The sequence below is a fragment of the Talpa occidentalis genome, unplaced genomic scaffold (assembly GCF_014898055.3).
Source record: "Talpa occidentalis isolate TD23 unplaced genomic scaffold, MPIMG_talOcc4v2.1 talOcc4.698, whole genome shotgun sequence".
Taxonomy (NCBI): Eukaryota; Metazoa; Chordata; class Mammalia; order Eulipotyphla; family Talpidae; genus Talpa; species Talpa occidentalis.
The window spans coordinates 9,362-28,344 of record NW_023605081.1 but is presented as its reverse complement, the minus strand read 5'-3'; the positions used below and the strand labels follow the sequence as shown (position 1 = coordinate 28,344).

At 38.2% G+C, this 18,983-nt stretch overlaps 1 long non-coding RNA gene across 1 annotated transcript; it reads left to right on the top strand.

Moving 5' to 3' along the window:
- The first annotated feature begins 4,031 nt into the window (after nucleotides 1-4,031).
- LOC119230349 (uncharacterized) lies at nucleotides 4,032-15,245 on the top strand. The gene is made up of 5 exons (XR_005121742.2): nucleotides 4,032-4,147; nucleotides 6,522-6,644; nucleotides 14,391-14,488; nucleotides 14,923-14,990; nucleotides 15,190-15,245. It is a non-coding gene; the product is annotated as an uncharacterized LOC119230349 (long non-coding RNA).
- Nucleotides 15,246-18,983: the final 3,738 nt, after the last annotated feature.

Sequence of the window (18,983 nt, the reverse complement as noted above, 5' to 3'; positions counted from 1 at the left end):
TTCAACTGCTACAGATAATTAAATCCTTGACCATAGGAATAGGATAGAAGCAGAAAAGAAACATAGGAATATGGGAAAGGATTTTCTTGGTATCACGAGGTTTAGCTAAGGAGAGCTGTCATTTGGTCATTTTCAACCTAGTAAACTATTAAAAGAAAATTATATCATGTGTCACAAATTAAGTGACATTTTCTAATCACCACCACTCAGATTTCCTATCATTGGCTTTTACTGCTTCCAAGGAATACCTGTGATATTTAGTGGTTATCCTGTAAATTTGACACTGTGCTTAGCCTTTTGTATTAACTTCTGGTTGATGTATTGATATTCAGATTTGTTAGCTTCATTAACATCTTCAAGGTGAACTTTGTACTCCATCCTCTGTACCACCCTGCAGCACTATACAATGCTTTGGAAAGGGCAGCAAATACTTATTTTATGAGTTGATTCCTCTAGACACTAGAGTCCTACCTTATTTTCTATTCAACACCAGCAGATAAATTAGGGAAATATTTTTACATCGCCCCCCAAGATACCAGTGCTTGGCATTGCATTTGAGTTTCCCAATCTGTGTTTCCAAGGTCGGACTGGACCAAAACATGCCATTTTGGTAGACAATGACCATGAACCTTTGTTTTGTTTCCTTTCATAGGTCAGGTGGCCTTAGCTGGCACACAAGTAGAAACAGATGTTGAGGGGGCAAGGAGGTAAGTGGTGCCAATGTCTCAGTTCTGGGAAAAGGAAACACTCCATAGAGAATAGGTGCCACCTGTAAGAGTTGCAGTCTGCCAGCAAAACCAGTTTGGCTAAAGATAGCTAAAAATAATTCCCAAGAGTATAAGGTAATGTTTGTTTATACATGAAATTGAATGAGGGTGTGTGTGTACGTGTCTGTGTCTGTGTGCGTACCTGGTGCACGTTCCATTCCAGTGAAGTCTTTTGACTTGTATGTGTGAGTCCCAAATGCTGAAAGACCAATTTTATTGAATATTGACCTGTTCAGAAAAACACAGCTGCTCAGTCTGAAAATTTTGAAAAAATCTCTTTCTGTTTCTTCATCTATTTCCCGAGATTTCTTCAACTATGCAAAGAGGATTTGGGGCTTTGATGAGCTATAAAACTACGCACAATGATTGAATATTACTCACACAAAATTGAGCAGAAGAATAGCTTCCTCCTAGCACAATTTGGTTACTTTGGGAATTAATTTTACCTAAGACCACTAGTTGGAATTTAGTGCAAAAAGTGTATTTCTTTGAGACAAGATACAAAACTTCTTTACAGTTTCCTCTTCTGTAAAATGGGCATAATAATTGTACATATCTCATAAGATCATTGAGGAAGAGTGAATGTTCTAAGTCACAGAACATGGTACACAGAAAGTGACTAATGCCATTAGAATTAACATTCCTTCATGTTTTTCTCTATACCTTTTTTCCTAATTAACAATGCTCTTCAATAATTTAATTTAATGATGAAATTCCACTGAAATTTGAGAAATTTTCCTAGATATGGGAATTATCATTTTTCTTGGTGTTGGAATTGAAGTTATGAGTCTGATGTCGAGGGAACATTACCATATTAGGAGTTCAGTGGCTTGGATTAGTTGGAATCCCATCACTTACTTGCTTAATGACTCTGGGAAGTTTCCCTCATTTTTTCTGGGCTTCTGATTCCTCAACTGTAAAACTGAGGAGGTGGAAGAATGAAATGATTATAAGCTCCTTTCTGGGTAAAACAGAAGGATTGTCACTGTTATAATACATAGATATATAAAAGCACTGTAATATGTTAGACTACAAACTGAACCCAACTTAGAATTTATTAAAAATATACTTAAAAGTATTTAAAATCCATCACATACAAAGAAGTTTAACTAGAATTGAACAAATTATTTTCTAAAATTAATAAATAGGGCTAAAGATAAGGACATTAAGCTATATAATCTTCAATGGCAGGGATAATGCATCCATATCTATCCTTGTAGCTCTAGCTGCTAGCAGAGGACCTGTTACATAGTAGGCACCAACATTTGCCAAATGAATCAAACAGAATTTAGTGTCACAATTTAGAGCCCGTGAACTAAATAATATTCTATTTTCTAAATCCAGCATTTAAATTGCTAAAAGCTTGAAATTTCTGAAATCCGAGGCTTTGCACTGAAGGTGAATTCCTTTGTGGTTGCTGCACCAGTATCATTGTTAATACCTGGTAACTTGTTAGAAGTGCAGAGTCTTGGACTCTAGCCCAAACTTGAGAAACTTTGAAGATGAAGTCTAACAATCTGTGTTATTTAAAAAAGACATCATTTTAAAGAGCAGTTTTAGGTTCACACAAAATAGAGCAGAAGAATAGCTTTCATATACCTCCCCTCCCTACACAGCCTCCCCTGCCATCCACACCCACAGTAGAGGAACACTCTGTTGTAATCAATGAGACTCCATAGACACAACATTCAAAGTCCCTAATTTACAATAAATTTCTCTTTTGGTGTTCTATGTTATAGATTTAAACAAACTGACGACATGTATCCACTATTATGGTATCTAATAGAATAGTTCCACTGCTCTAAGCAATGTTTTAAGAAGCCCTTCAGGTGATTTTCATTTGCATTAAAGTTTGATAATCACTGCATTACAGATTAGAATTTTTTTTAATTAAGTTGTAGAAATAGCCAATAAATTAAGACTATCTTAATTTTTACATCTTTAGAAACTTCTAGTGTCTAATATTATGCTTCCCTCTTGCTGAAATTTTAGGAAACCCTCTTTTCTCAGAATACTAATTGGAAAGTAGGATAGAGCTGTGGAAAGGACACTGATTTATTTTTAAGAGAAAATGTCTTATTATTGAAAATTTCAAACATATAGAAGAGTAGATAAAAGTATTATAAATCTCCATCTACTCATTGCTAAACTTCAATAGTTATCAAATTTTAGGCTATCTTGTTTTATATATATTCACATTCATCCTTCACCCCCATGCCAAATTATTTTGAAGCAAATCCAAGATAATATCTTTTAACCTGTAAATAGAGATGGCCCAGAAACAGAATAGAAGAAACATTCCCAATTAATTTTATGAAGCTGTTATTACCATGATAATGAACTCAGAGATGGATACTCCAAGGAAACCACAGAATAATATCACCCTTACACATGGGTTACAAAATCATTAACCAAATGTTACTCAGTCAAATCTAGTCATATATAAAAAAGTTCACACATTATACCCAAGTGGGCTTATCCCAGGAATGTAAGTTTGGTTCAACATTCAAAAATTAATAGTGCATTTGCCAGAACACTGTATGATTATCTCAATAAATTCACAAAAGACATTTGAAAAAATTCAATATTCATTCATAAATACTTTCAATAAATTAGGTATGAAAGGGAGCTTTCTCAGCCTGATAACAGGAAATCTATGAAAAATTTGTAAAATTATACTTAATGATGAAAGACTATATATTTTCTTCCCAAGCATGGAGATGAGGTAGGGATGTACACTCTTATCACATCTACTTGGTGGAGAACCTTGCCTGTAAAATACACCAACTAATAAAAATGTTTATAGGAAAAATGAAATGAACTCATCTTTATCCACAGAAATATGATTATCCACATAAAAATTCCCATAAATCTACCAAAAATCTACTGGAACTAGTAGGTGAGACTAGCAAGGACAGTTTACAAAAGCAACATAAAAAATTAGTTATATTTTATATAGTAACAAAAAGCAATTGGAAATTAAAACAAAAAATAGCCCCATTCAAAATGGCACCAAAGAACATGAAATACTTTGGGATAAATCAAACAAAATATTGTCAAGATTTGAATGCTGAAAATTGTAAAACACTAATGAGAAAAATTATATCCACTATAATCCCCATGAATCCTGTCTCTGGTATTCAAGTGCTGGTGTTAATGTCCTTCCACACCGACTAGGGCTGAACTACGTAACTGGTAGAATATTGTGAACTTGACAGTTCAAGACTTCCAATTCTAGAACATAAAAGACATTATGATCTCCACTTTGCTGCCTTGGATCTTTTGCTCTGGAAAAGCCAAGTTCTATGTCATTTAAGTAGCCCTGTGGAGACACCCAACTTTCAGCAAGGACTGGTGTCCTGCTGTTAACAGTCATATGGGTGAGTCATACCAGACGTGGCTTCCTTAGCCAGCCGACCCTTCACATGGCTGCTTCCCTGGTTGACATCTTGACTGCAACCTTATGAGAAACTTGGAAGTAGAATAACCCAGATCACACTCTGGAACTTCAAAACTGCTCTATAATAAAATGCTTATTTGAAGCTATTAGGTTTTGTGGTAATTTGTCATCCAGCAATAGAAAACTAGCACAAGTTTTGGTCCAGATGTGAGGTGCTGTCATAACAAACTTTGAAGATCTGGGAGCAGCTTTTGAGGGGGATAATCAGAAGAGGCTGTCAGGACTTTGAGAAACATGTTAGTGAAAGTCTACAGAATTTTGAAGAGGTGCTCATGTGGTCTTTATTCTTCATTATGTTAATGTGGTGTATCACATTAATTGATTTTCTTATATTGAACCATTTTGCACCCCATGGATAAATCACATTTTTATGGTTCATAATCCTTTTAATGTACTTTTTTAAATTCAGTTTGTTTAATATTTTGCTGAGGGATTTGTCCATCAAAGTTCATCAGAGAAATTGACCTGTGGTTTCTTCTTGTATCTTTGCCTGGCTTTGGTTTCAGGATAATGCTGGCCTTGTTAAATGAGTCTGAAAGTGTTCCTTCCTTTTTAATTTTTTTGGGGGAAGAGTTTGGAAAGCATTGGTGTTAATTTTTCTTTAAATTTTAGTATGATTACTTTCAGTTATGCAAGATGAATAACTTCCAGAGATCTGCTAAACATTATGCTCATAGATAAAACTACTGCATTCTACAGTTAAAATCTATTGACAAGATCGGTCTCATGTTAAGTGTTCTTACCACAATAAAACAAATCAATGTAAAATAAAATGAAAAAGAGAAAACTGTGGCTCAGCATGGTTGAAAGTGCCCACCTAGAACTGAGATTCTAATTTCAGTTTTTTGACATCAAAGCTCCTAGTCTTCCACTACAACACTGTACTTTCTTTTCAAAAACTATGGAAAATTGAGAAGAGAAAAATATCTTTAGGACAGTCCATTTGAAACTAAATACCTTAGTATGTTACTCCAAAGGAAATTAAATTTTTTAAAGATTTTTTTTTATTTATGCAAGAACTGGGGTACAGGTCAGAGGCACGGGACGGTGAGAGAATTCACCAGAGACAGAGCAGGGAGCAGAACAGGCAGATGGACCAAAGACACTGCTGAGGGGAGCAGCAGGTGAGGCAGGAGAGGTCTGCCACACCATGTGGGTTTCTCCCTGGCTGGCAGGGAATCAAACCAGTGCTGCAGAGGCTGCGGACAGCTTCACAGCACAGTGCTCAATCCGCTGCGCCACTGGGGAGGCCCCAGAAAGGAAATTAATTTAATTTAATTTAATTTAATTTAATTTAATATATTTTTAAAGATTTATTTATTTATGTATTTATACAAGAACTGGAGTACAGCCAGATGCACTAGAGGGTGAGAGGATTCACCAGAGGTAGAGCCAGGGACAGAACAGGCAGATTGATGAAATACACTGGGGAGCAGTGGGAGAGACAGGAGAGGTCTGCTGCGCCATGTGGGATTCTCGACAGCCGGCTGGGATCGAACTGGCGCTGCAGTGGCTGCGGACAGCTTCACAGCGCTGCACTCGACCACCTGCGCCACCAGGGGAGGCCCAGAAATTAATTTTAAAAATAATAATGACAGCCTTTAACACATGAGGTAATGTGAATCCCCAATTAATTTTGACAATTCCTTTCCCTTCACAATCATGTGAAATATATTTTGAAGGATTTTCCCAATTTTCAGCCATGGGGATAGTTATCTGGGAACTTATTATGAAGATATACCTATACTGAAGAACTGAATAGGCATCAACAAAAATTTAATCAATCTGTTGAGGGACATAAAATAAGAGATAATGTGGAACAAACCCTATATATTGAAACTTCTCCAAGAAAAATGTTATCAAACCATTGAAATACGTATGTGCAGGAGGAAGTGTAAAAAAAAAGTATATTAGCAAAAGCATAAGGACACTTGAGAAGAGTTGCAGTATGGACATAAAAGGAAAATATTATTGAACCCTGGAGGCAGACAACTTAGTGGGAAGATCTGAGATGTTGTCTCAGAGGATGATGCAGTCAAACAGTTGGGCTCCTAAGAAACCTTAAAGCCATTGTCCCCAGCGGTCTCGGCAGAAGCTGAAAGCAAGAAACATTTAACTCAAAACAATTTATGGATGTGAATTTGGCTACTAGAGAAAATCTCAAGCAGAATTGTAGGAGAACTACAATGTTTTAAAGAGAATTATGTCAGCAGAAATATTATCAACTTAGACTGATATCCACTTACTTTTCAAATTTCCTGATTCTTTCACAATTTTAATTTCTTTCATTTAAGGAGACTGGTTTGTGAAGCCAGAAAGATGCAGACTTCAATCCTGGACTCTTTCATTTTCTAGTGAAGCGGGCAGTCAAAGATGCTAACATTTCCTCAGTCACATTGTTTTGAAGAGAAAATGAGGTAATGTACGAACATTTTGTATAGCGAGAACTTAATATATAGCTAAGCTTTTAAAATGAGTTACAATTGATAATTTGTGAATTGATAACTTATAAATTTTGACTGAGATCAAGATCCTTGCTTTGACATTACCATAATCACATGTGGCAGCAGGGAGTGTTACAAGGGGACTACTAGAATGAGTATGGCCTTTAGTAAGTTAAATTTTTTGTCGTTACTATTATTAAATGCATTTTTATTTTCTGACATTGTTGTTAATTTTGGTAAAGTATCTGATTTCTCTCCCCAGGTGTAGTCCCTGTAGTTTTCCCACCACCACAGCACCCGTGACCCATCACCGTAGTCCCTTTACTGTCCCGCCCCTGTTTTGACCCTTCTTCCTCCCCCTCCCTTGCCCTATGCCTCAGATCTAAGGTCAGTTTGCAAATTTTTAAAATTTATTATTATAAGTTTATTATTATTTAATATGATGCTAAATTATAAAACAGTACAGAGTAATAAATGAAATCTCTTCTCCCATCCCCACTCTAATCTTAAGGGGTAGATCTTTTTAAGATTCATTGTGTCCTTCAGGACTTTTATTCTCTCCATATATGTATAAAAAGATTACGTGGTTCTTGAAGAAAATTTAAGTCATGCATTTTTTTTTCACCAAGAAATAATCAACTGCGAAATTCTCACGGGTATGTTTTTGGTCTGTTTTCTGTGCACAAGCACATACATACAGATGATTTTAAACATTTGGAAGCTCAAATTCTTAAAAAAATTTTAAATCTGAAGGTCTATGGCCCTCATTTTAGACCCTGAAGAATTCTGTAACCGGATAGAAGAGCTAGCTCTACACATGACTCCCATCCACTGGAATTTGACTTTTGACTTTAAAGGCCAGGAAGGGTGGAAGACAACATCACACACTGCATTGCGTTGCTTCTAGATCAGAGAAACCAATCTCGATGATTCATCTTCCTTGAGACTCAATTTGGGTGTCTTCCTCCCTGCCAACCTCCTCCAGGCAGTTCTTTCATTCAGAAGAGCATGTAACGAAAAGCATAACTTAGGGGGGAAAAGGGAGATTTGCCTCTAAACATAAAAGCTTATCTTCTGTTTGAAGCTAAGACCTGGAAAGCTATAATTCCTTCTATCAGGATGAATTGCTACCAGACCGTTGACTTCACTCTTATTTCCTTGATGTTTTCTTCAGCAGTAGACAGGAACATTTTATGCTGCAAACATTGAATTGTAATTTGAAATACTCATGGGTGCACTAAGACCTTTTTATGGTAGAGGTGTTCTTACTTCTAGAAGACTCACCCTAGATCATGGCAAACATATGCACTCATGTCTTATACTAAATGGAGATTTTTTTCTGATTAAAAATATTCAAATGGGGCCTCCCCGGTGGCGCAGCGGTTGAGCGCTGGGTTGCGAAGCTGCCCGCGGCCTCTGCGGCGCCGGTTCGATCCCCGGCTGCTCCCCGGCCACCGGAGGAGGGTCCCACATGGCGTGCAGACTTCTCCTGCCGCCCGCTGCTCCCCTCAGCAGTGTACTTCGGTCCTTCTGCCTGCTCTGCTCCCCGCTCTGGCTCTGGTGAATTCTCTCACCCTCCGCGCTTCTGACTGTACCCAGTGCATGTATAAACAAAACAAACAAACCAGCAAACAAATAAATAAAGCATGCCTCTATAAAAAAAAAAAAAAAAAATATTCAAATGTATTTTAATAGTTTTGAATTTCTAAGAATAAATTTTGGTTTTATGAGTTACACTTTTTAAAATTCTCACATGATTTTGGTACCCTTTGAAAGCTCGCTGTGATTATTATACTCAATGAATGAAATAGTCCTGGACCTAAAATGCTTTCATTTCTAAATTTTGGAAGGATCTTTTTTGTTATCATAACAGTTTAATACAATGGTTATCTGCCTTGACTATACATTAAAATCACTCTGGAAGACACAAAAATGTCTATTGGTTAGACTTTTGTCTCAGAGATTGTGGTTTGATGGAGCATGGTGCCAGGTTCTAGTATTTTTTCAAAGCTCCCCAGACCTAGGAGAGTCTAACGTGCAGCTAGAATTAGGAAACACAGCTTTACAATTAATAAATAAGCTATCTAAAAAATAAATACTTAATAAAAATAAATTAAAAGTAAAATGATAAATGTCCAATAAAGTTCTTATTAAAAGCTAAGAAAAGTATATCTAGTTTGTGGCTATACTTTTAAAAAGTCTAAAATCCTGGTATTTTGCATAGATAGGTGATAAGTACCTTGCTTTTAAAAGTAAATTAATAATTTGCTGAATAAATGGGGATTGTTCAGTAATCTGTCATTTGTACTCAAGAGGCAGATTGTGGGCATTACAGCAGGTTTCTAGGTGTAGAATGTGGGACAAAACCCAATGGTGTTGACCTAGAAAAAGACTGTCATGTGCGAGGATTGTGTGTTGTCAGGTATGGTTGTAGAAAATCTTTTTAAATGCTTGTTCAATATGCAAAGATCTGTCTTTAGTGATCAATAACTTATTGACTGAATCTCTTGAGGGTTCCCCAGTCCTATATGTTCCTTCTCACAGGACAGAAAGAAGCCAGGGGGCAATTTGACATACCATCCCACGAGAACTATCGTCCGGAGCAAAAACTCCAAATACAACTGACATTAGTTCCTTATAGTTTTATTCTCTTTGGACCGTAAACTAAAAGACATTAAACATTTGCTGCTGGAGATCAGATCAGAAAAAAGAGTATTAAGGTTAGGAGAGTTATGGATGAGGATACAGGATCAATTGGTCTTTAATATATTATTCTACAAGTCTAGCCAAGTGATGGATGATCACTTTGCCATTCAAACAAACGAGAAACAATAGGTATGTTATGAAAGCAAAATTGGCAAGATGGGTAGATACTCTGCTGGCTGGTCTGAAAGACAAGAAATACCTTTTCAGTGACTGTTTCATCAGCAGGTATACTTTACTGAGAGATGATCCAGATTTGAGTCTGTTTCAGAGTGTAGCATTGGGTTCATGTCACTTTGGTTCAAATCCTGGTCCCTCCCCACCCTACGTACCCCTCCCCCAGCACCCAAGAAGCTACTGGCATTGGGAGATTTACTTACTTTCTGAGCCTTGGTTTCCACATCATTGATGTGAGAGTAATAATGGTAAGGACTTTCTAGGTTGATGGAGAGATTTGAAGAAGTCAGCACATGTTACATACTTACAGTGGGGTCTGACATATAATGACTCAAAACCCTTGCTATTGTTATGATGATACCACTGGGTGAAGGGAAACTGCTTCAGAGAAAGAATGCAAAACCTTACCTTCGATTAATTGGGTGTTAGAGAAAAACAATTATGAAAGCCAAACCTGTTCTCTAGCTCACAAATGTAATGAGAAAGACAGACACATCATACCCAAATAAATCTGATGAAGGCAGGATATTATATATATGATATATCAGATATTGAACAATGTACTTTTGGGGTAAGGGGGTGGTTGGTTATCTCCTTAACATCCATTTCTCTTGCTTGCTACAAAATGCATTCTTTTTTCTTGGAGAAATAATTCCTTTCCTAATTTGAGTGATGTGGTTTTAATGTTATTGACCTTACTCTTTAATTGTAGGGGTAGATTCTTAAGTTTGATCTAAGCTAATTGGTATCCTTCCTGCCTGCTATGGTTTCAATGTTTATGCCGTCCCCTCAACTCCCCCAAATGCCTAACACCCAAAGGAGAAATATTATTAGGTAGGACTTTTGGGAGGTGATTAGGTCATGAGAGTGGTGATTTCCTGAATGGGATTATTGCTCTTATGAAAGACACACCATAGATATTCCTAGTCCCCCCATACTGGAAAGTTTGCAACCCCAAAGAGGTCCTCCCTCACCATGCTGGCACCCTGATCTCAGACTTCTAGACTGTGAGGAATGAATTTCTGTTGTTATAAGTCATCTGGTCTGTAGTATCTTGTAGCAGCCTGAATGGGCCAAGTCACCAGCCTGGTAATTGGTGTGGGGATGAGCAAATGAGATATGAGAGATGTTTACTGAGAATAGAGAGCTTATTTCGCAAGAGCTTCTGGCAGGGAACTTTCTCCTTCTGTGGACAATGCGGTTTGAGGAGGTTTAGTCACTTCCATAGGTGAGGAGGTGAGCATGAGGCAGAATTGAGAGTGTCACAGAGAAAATAGGAAGATGACACACTGAGACACTGGACAAAGCTATCTGAATCTAGCCTCCAACTTACAGCAATACGATCCTGTACATTTAAGTCCACTTTAGTTGGATTTTCTGTTGCTTAAAACCCAAGGAGTTCTGATGTGAGGCTGCAGTGAGGGAGAGAGAAGAACTCAGATTTGCATGGCAGGAGAATAGGAATGAAGGAAACTTCTTGGGTTCTGATTTTGAAGTGAGTCCAGTCTCCTATAGGCAGCTGTTGGAATAAATCACATTTAGACAAAGAGAACTCATTCAGCATAAGCATGGAGACGAGAGTATAAAACATTTTCTAGAAGTGCCTCATGGCCTATATGGCTGGAATATAGAATATGCACATGCTATGCTGGAACATAAGCTATAAATAGAAAGCAGGCAAGAAATGGATCCTTTGCACACAATAGGCTTAGGATTTGGGGTTTTATGCTATGTGCAAATGCCAAATGTTAAAGAAAAGATGAATGAACTTAGTGTTTTAGAAAGATAATTTTGTCAGCAGAGAGATGGATGGATTGGAATATTTCAGGACAGAGGCAAAATGGTCAGGAGTCAGGGCAGTCTGATCAATGAAATAGGGCATGGATATGAGAGATATAAAGAATATGGACAAGTTTAGATTCCGGCGAAAGGAAAAAGATGCCTGCAAGGTATGGAGCGTGAGCCTCTAGAAGAACTTTGTACTGGACAAGGCCAAAGGAGACTGTGCAGGAGTTCAGTTGTGAGTATTCAGAGTCCAAAACGAGTTCATTTTTGGACACTTTTAATTTAAAAGATTGATGAATATACACATAGAAATGTCCAGAGAGGCTTGAAGATTAGAACCTGAAGCTATGGTAGAAAATCAGAGCTGGAAAGCCTTTTACAAGTTATCCCCATAAGGATGGTAGCTGAGAGCACCACGGGGAATATGATATCTGAGAAAGTCAAGGAGGAGAACAAGGGATGAGGACAAAGAAGAGAGTCAGAGATCCCCTGTGATTAGGTCTGAGCAAAGAAAACTTGACTAGTGATGGACACTGGCTGGATAAGCTGACGTGTCTAGTGTTATGAACATCAAGCAAAGAAGAGCTTCAAGAGGCAATAGACAGAAGTGTGGATGTTGTAGCGAGGCCAGGCAGAGTCGAGACTGAGGAGAAGCTGATGTGTTGCAGGAGAGTAGGTGAGCACAGGCTTCTTCTCTTTCAAGAGCTTTTCTGAGGAAGGAAAGGTAGAAAGTAACAGACAATGAAGTTGTTTTAGGAAGAAGCAGGGTCAAGTTTTCTTTTTTAACAAATTGTTTTTTTTTTAAACGATTTTTTATTTGTTTATACAAGAACAGTGGTACAGGTCAGAGGCACTGGAGGGTGAGAGAATTCACCATAGACAAAGCAGGGAGCAGAACAGGCAGATGGACTGAAGACACTGCTAAGGGGAGCAGCGGGCGGCAGGAGAGGTCTGCCAAGCCATGTGGGTTTCTCCCTGGCTGGCTGGGAATCGAACCTGCACAGCAGAGGCTGCAGGCAGCTTCACAGCGCTGTGCTCAACACGCTGCGCCACTGGGGAGGCCCAAGGTCAAGTTTTCTTAGAATAAGGAAATGTGTATTCATATACTATCCAAAGACCATTTTAATGTCTAATATTTTCGATGTGTTGCTTTGTTACTGGACTTTTTCCTCCACATCTGGAACTTCTATTTATATTATGTGGTCAGATGCATGAAATGACTCCCTTATGGCCTTTCATCTGCCTGTAACCAGTCAGACCAGTTTTTGGATGATTATCAGTTATATCTGAAGTTGTATTTTTCATTTTTAAAAATAAAATCCTCATTGTGTGTGGTGTTCCTTGGTGAGTTATTTTATTTGGTCTTATTATGTGCACCAAGGCAGTGATATATTAGAAATGAACATTCAGAAACACTGCTTAGAGAATTTTTATTTTGTGCCTCAAGGGACTCCTCTCCAATGTTTTGGAAACTCTGGAGACTAAATTTATATACAAAGAACATAAAACTTTTCTGCTGTCATTGACTAGGGTTCAATGTTGGTAAAATAACATTACTGAGAAATAATATCTTTGTTCTGTAAAAATGGGAGCAGAGTTGCAAACTTACACAACTAAGCTGGAAGTTTACAAATCTTTCTTGTGAGGAAGGAGTGACTAATAACAATTCTCTAGGAAACAAAAGCATTTTTTTTTGTTCCATGCATTTCTTTGAAAACTTGATAATCTTTTAAGAAGGGAGATGGTATTAATTCTCTGGAAAATGATTACAATCTGTAAAAGGCACAGACGTGAAATTCAAGTCACACATTTCTCGTGTAACACATGTAAATCTTCTAAGTGCTCTTTTTTTCTTCATTTCTCAAAATCAAAAACAAAACTCCAGACCCCACTTTTTATAAATTAAAAGCTCTTTCGCTTTGTGCCTATGTAGGCATTATATAGTTCTATTATTCCAACAAGTTGCACTCTATAAAGATAATTGTGATGATTATCAAAGAGGCATGTAATTCTGGGGCAATAAAAGCAAAGGAGAAACCAAGAGCAGCAGAAAGGAAAAAATGTCAAAAATTATTTGAAGTTCATCAATGTATTGAGAAGTGAATATGAACAGAAATTGTGTTGGGTCCTGAAAATACAAAATAAATTTGGCCTAATTCCTGCTTGAGGGATAACTCATATGATGCATTATCACATATCACATGAGTGCGATGTGTATACATGAGAAGAAAAGTGATTTCCTAATTCTGTGTTTAACAAAATGGCCCACATTAATTTGCCCAGGATGCAGTAAATACTCAGTATAATCCTTGATATATTTATTAAAGGTATGACTATAATTTCAATGTGAATTTTAGAACCATCATAGAAAGTACATATTATACAGCCACATATACATTTAACACCATGGTAACTTTGACAATAGCTTTATTTAATTAAACATGTCACAGTAAGTCTTTATTTCATTAAACATATGTTTAATTAAACATAATTTAATTAAATATGTTTAATTCAACATATTTACTAAAATATATTATAGTAAATAAATATTATCACTTGTTTCACCATTACTTGCTATATTTAACAACTACCTTGCTCAACTCAACTACTCAGGTAAGATTTAACCTCTGCCTCTTCCTTTTGGGAGGGTCTCAAATGAAGAAGACAGCTGAATAAAATCTAAAACACACACGCACCACCATCACCATCACCAACCAGCATCACCACCACTAACAAGAAAAAACTGACATATCACATGGGAAGGACATTTGAGCTGGATACTGAAGGATGAATAAAAGGTTTCCAGAAGACAAATGGGAAAAAATCCATGGCAGAAAAGAAATACCTGAAGTGCACAAAAAACTGTGTATAGGAGCAGCTGATCTCCTTTGCAGGGAAGATCAGTGATGCAGGAGTTGAATAGAGGGGGAAGGTCTACTTTGTTGGAATTCCTGGGGTAGGGGAGGAGAGATTTCATTGCCTGTCTTTCATTCTTCCCTGGTCATCTGTCCTGTAGTGATTCTCCTAAGTCACTCTTGCATTTCACTTGCCTAGGAAAGTGGAGGTCATCATCATGGAGAGGCTGAGACAGCCAGTGGCATCAATTCACTTGGCCTCATCATTTGAAAGAGATCAATCCTCAAGAAGGAACTGTATGTGCTGGGGTGGGGGAGGGTCTGTCTTGGATTTTTCATACCTCTCTCCTCAATCTTGATTCCACCATGGATAGTTGCAGGACTTTGGAAAATTTTCTTAACCCTTCTAAATCTCATTCCTTCCCCTTCTATGAGAGTAACTGTAGCATCCTCTCCATTGAATTATTGTGAACATGAAAACAAGATAATTTAAGGAAAATACCTGCTACCTAATAAGTACTATGCAATTCTGCCTTAAAGAGTTTCTTGATTCTTACCACATAATTTTTTAATGGTAAGAAAGTATGCATTAACAGTTTGCAAACAGATAAAGCAACTTTTTTGGCAAGAATTTTTGGAAGGCAAAGGAACATTTACCTATATAAATAATTTCTTGTCTTTACTCTCTTTTTCCATTAAAATTTGCTGCTTGTGCTCGCTGCTTTCATGAGGTGTTGTAAGGATGAAATGAGGGTGAAGGGAAAGAGTCAGAGCAGCGCCTGCTCAAAGGATGTGCTCAGTGAGTGCTGGCTCCTTTTTACTATTTTCTCACATCCCTCTTTGAATAATCTAGTTGGTTCTTTAAATTCCCTGCATGCTTTCCAAATTCTAAATTGTTATATTTATCCATACGTGAGCTATACCAAGAAACCATAAGGAGTGTTTGGGGAGGCACCTAGGTGTACATATTTGTAGTAACTGAGATTTTTCCTTTGCAGGTGGCAAAGAGTGAAGTTCTGTTTCACAAAAAGGGTGGTGGTGTTTGCTTGCTATTTATCAGAATGTAAGGTTTTATTCATAAAAATCAAATGGATAGAAACATCCTCGGCAAGTCTGGTTTGGTGGTGACATAGCCATTTCCCTGAACATACCAATATATTTTAAGATTGAGATAAAGATATAAAAATCACACAGTAAAACAAACGTGAGTGTATAAGGAAAGTGGGTAACGAGAGACAAGGGTACACTCAATCTCGCAGGCATGTGATCATGAGTGCAGATGGACTGTGACACGAAGCCAGCATCTTGCAAGGTAGTCAGTCACAGGCTTTGCAGAGTTCCAGCATAAGCAAACATTGGAGAGAATTAAATGAAGTAAACACCAGAAAGTATCATGTAAATATGTAATCAACAATATTTGAAAGTATAGCAACCACCGCAAAGAGAGGTGAGCCTGATTTGTTTCTTTGATTTGAAAAAAGAATACTTTGTCATTTTGACAAAATGTTAGATCTCTAGGAAGTAAAAAGGGCACATTCTCACCCACCAGCCCCTCTGCCTCAGTCATTTCCCAGAAGTAATGTCAACACACCAGTAGTGGAAAAGTCATATTATGCTAGACAGAGTGTCACTTTGACCATAGTTATTTAAAATAGAGATTTTTTTAAATCATGGAAATTTTTAAACATAAAGAAATAGAAATAGTAATAAACCCTTATATACTCACCAACTTACCAAATAGTAATTTTTTGCTAGACTTTATATTTACTTTTTAAGATTGAAAGTCCAAAATACTGGTGGCCGTGGAACCAAATGTGGCATCCTGGAGTGTCATTTATGCAGTGTGCTTTGGAGATATGAATCATGCATATTCATTGTGCACAAAGCATAGTGAAGAAGTTGGAGGTGCAAAGTAGTGATTAAGTTAAATTTGTCCCAGATGGAGCTGTTGTGATGACTGCTCATTTATACTCATATTACTTTTATTTTCCCCATTGCAGCCCTATTATCTAGTACAACGCCTACCACATAGCAGGTGCTCAAAAACTGTTTTTGAATAAAAGAGCCTTGTTTATAATTTAGGTCTTGACTGCACAGAGGAGACCATGTTTTGCAGTGTAACTACCTTTGCAGGATGTTTCATTTTTTTTTTTAAAGCATGACTGAATTATATTTGTATTCCTAGAAAGAACTTTAAACAATCTGTTTTTTAAAGATTTATTTATGCATACAAGAGCTGGGGTAAAGGCCAGAGATGTGGGGGGTAAGAGGATCCACCAGTGACAGAGGGGGAATAGAACCGGCAGGCTGACTGAAAGACACTGCTGAGGAGAGCAGTGGGCGAGTCAGGAGAGGTCTGCTATGCCATTTGGGCTGCTCCCTGGCCGGCTGGGGATCGAACTCATGCTGCAGAGGCTGTGGATTGCTTCATAGTGCTGTGCTTAACCCCTTGCACCACCAGGGAGGCCCTCAATACATATTTTTGAATAGAATCATAGTAACAAGATAAAAATACCTATCTCTACACTATGGCAATTTTAGTTTAATTTATTTAATAAGGTAAGTGAAACACTTCCATGTTTAAAACCAATTCTTGTGAGTTGAATAGCAAACAGGAAAAGCCATCTAATCTGATGATCTGCTACTGAATCTTGGACATGGTGAGATTTCCTGTGCATCAGTTCCATTTTAATGTGCCAAATTCATGTGGGAAAGAACATAATGACGGGCCTCGCTGGTGGTGCAAGGGGTTAAGCACTGTGCTATGAAACAATCCACAGCCTCTGCAGCACAAGTTCCATCCCCAGCCGGCCACAGAGCAACCCACATGGTGCAGCAGAGCTCTCCTGTCTCTCCCGCTGCTCCCCTCAGCAGTGTATTTCAGTCCGTCTGCCTGTTCTGTTCCCCACTCTGTCTCTGGTGAATCATCTCACCCCCCACACCACTGGCCTATACCCCAGTTCTTACATGCATAAATTAATAAATCTTTGAAAAAAAAAAACATAATGAACACATGGACTCCTAGTGAACTTGGCTCTGAAATCTTGGAGGTCTTTTGAAATTTGGCCTCAGGACTACTATAGGGATTACCAATATTTGAGCCAGTGAGTCCCAATATTGTGCCTGCAGAAAGCTTCCTAATGTTATCAGTTGCTTGTTCTGATGTGTGGAGTCAGAGATTACCAGTTTCTAAAAGCCTTACACGCAGTAACTTATTTAAAAACCCCTATGAAGAAATATCTTTTGTGTTCTGTAGCTACATATGACATGGTTGATCATGAAGACTTGCACAGAAAGGGGTAGGTCTGGAGTCCAGCCCAGGCACAGTGGCCCAGAGTCCTCGCAGGCAGCCCCGCTCTGCTGCTTCCACCTGAACTGGCTTGAGTGCCACCTCTGGAGCTCTGAACTCACTCAGACACTTTGATAGGTTGTGGGCATCCCCAAATGGCCAGATTAACTCACAGAATCACTCCTTTGCAGTGGTGCCAGATAATGGGAGGGTATTGTACATGGAACAGACCTTTTTGAAAGCAGACTTTGTCATTTTTCATGAACACAAGGCACTTCTAAGTGCTGTGTGGGAGGGAATGTGGTAGACTGATTTCATTGAGACCCTGCCAAATTCTGGTATTGTGGCTATCAAAGACAAATCATTTCCTCCAAGCTTTGGAGAGGGGCTATTACCATGGGCCTGCAAGGTTCTGGTTTGTATTCTGAAGAGACACTATCTTCTTAAGTGAGATGGGGAAGAGGAAGTGTTGTGAATTGTAAATAACACTGGGTGAAAAGAATTGTTTGTAGATGGAGATGAGAAAAATAGCCTTCTCAGAACTAAGTTTTACCCCTCCCAGACCCCCCCACACACTTACTCACTTTTGCCAGAGCTCATCTTGTTTTATTTGCTAAGTTTACTAGCAGGAAGAGAGGAGTTTTTTTAAGGCTACCATTGCCCTTCCACCCAACAAATAAATACCTCCTGGATTAAATATTAGTAAATATATACAGTGGAACACCATGCCATTATAAAAAGAGCAAGATGGAGCCTTAAGGGCTTCAAGTATATTTTGAAGGGGTAAGACTGCTCTTTATAGAAGAGGACAGTGATGTACCTATATCCATGTGTGCATAAATTTGTTTGAGAAAAAGGAAGAAAAAATGCATGCCTTTATCAAAGGATAGAGGCATTAAAAATTTTAAAACGTGTTTATATTTCATAAAGTATTTCAATTGTCAGCTTGGCAAAGTAGAAGAGTAAATGGCAGCAGAGAAGCAATTTCTATTAGTTGTGTATTTCAGGAGAGGGTGTTGGATTAGAGGTAGAAATTATAATTCTACCTGTTCATCTCCCCGAAGGATAATCATCTAAGTTGTCATGAAAAGCACCTGGGGTGTAAGAGAGAGAGATCAGGAGGATACCATTTAATGAAGTTGACAGACATTTGATGTCACTCCTCTGGTGTGGGGAGAGATGGAGAGAAAAGAAGGAACAAATACGGCCAAGAAAGGAATCCGAATTCTCCTCCAGGAAGCGCCATAAGGAGTCTGCATGTGCGGAGAGGGTTGTGAGGTTGTGCAGAGTGTGCTGGGTGCCCGGGGCTGGGCCAGAGAGCTCGTGCCTCTCTGCTTCGCGGTGCAGCCCACCGCAGCGGGGCCCGCTTCCCACTGGCCTGAGGGTATCTTAGCTGTAAGCTCTGCTCTGATAAGGGGCTTGTCAAAGACCTCAAAACAGTCCTGCTTGGAGATCCTTGTCGGGTAACGCGGTGCAAAGAAAAAAAAAAAAAAAAAGCCCTTT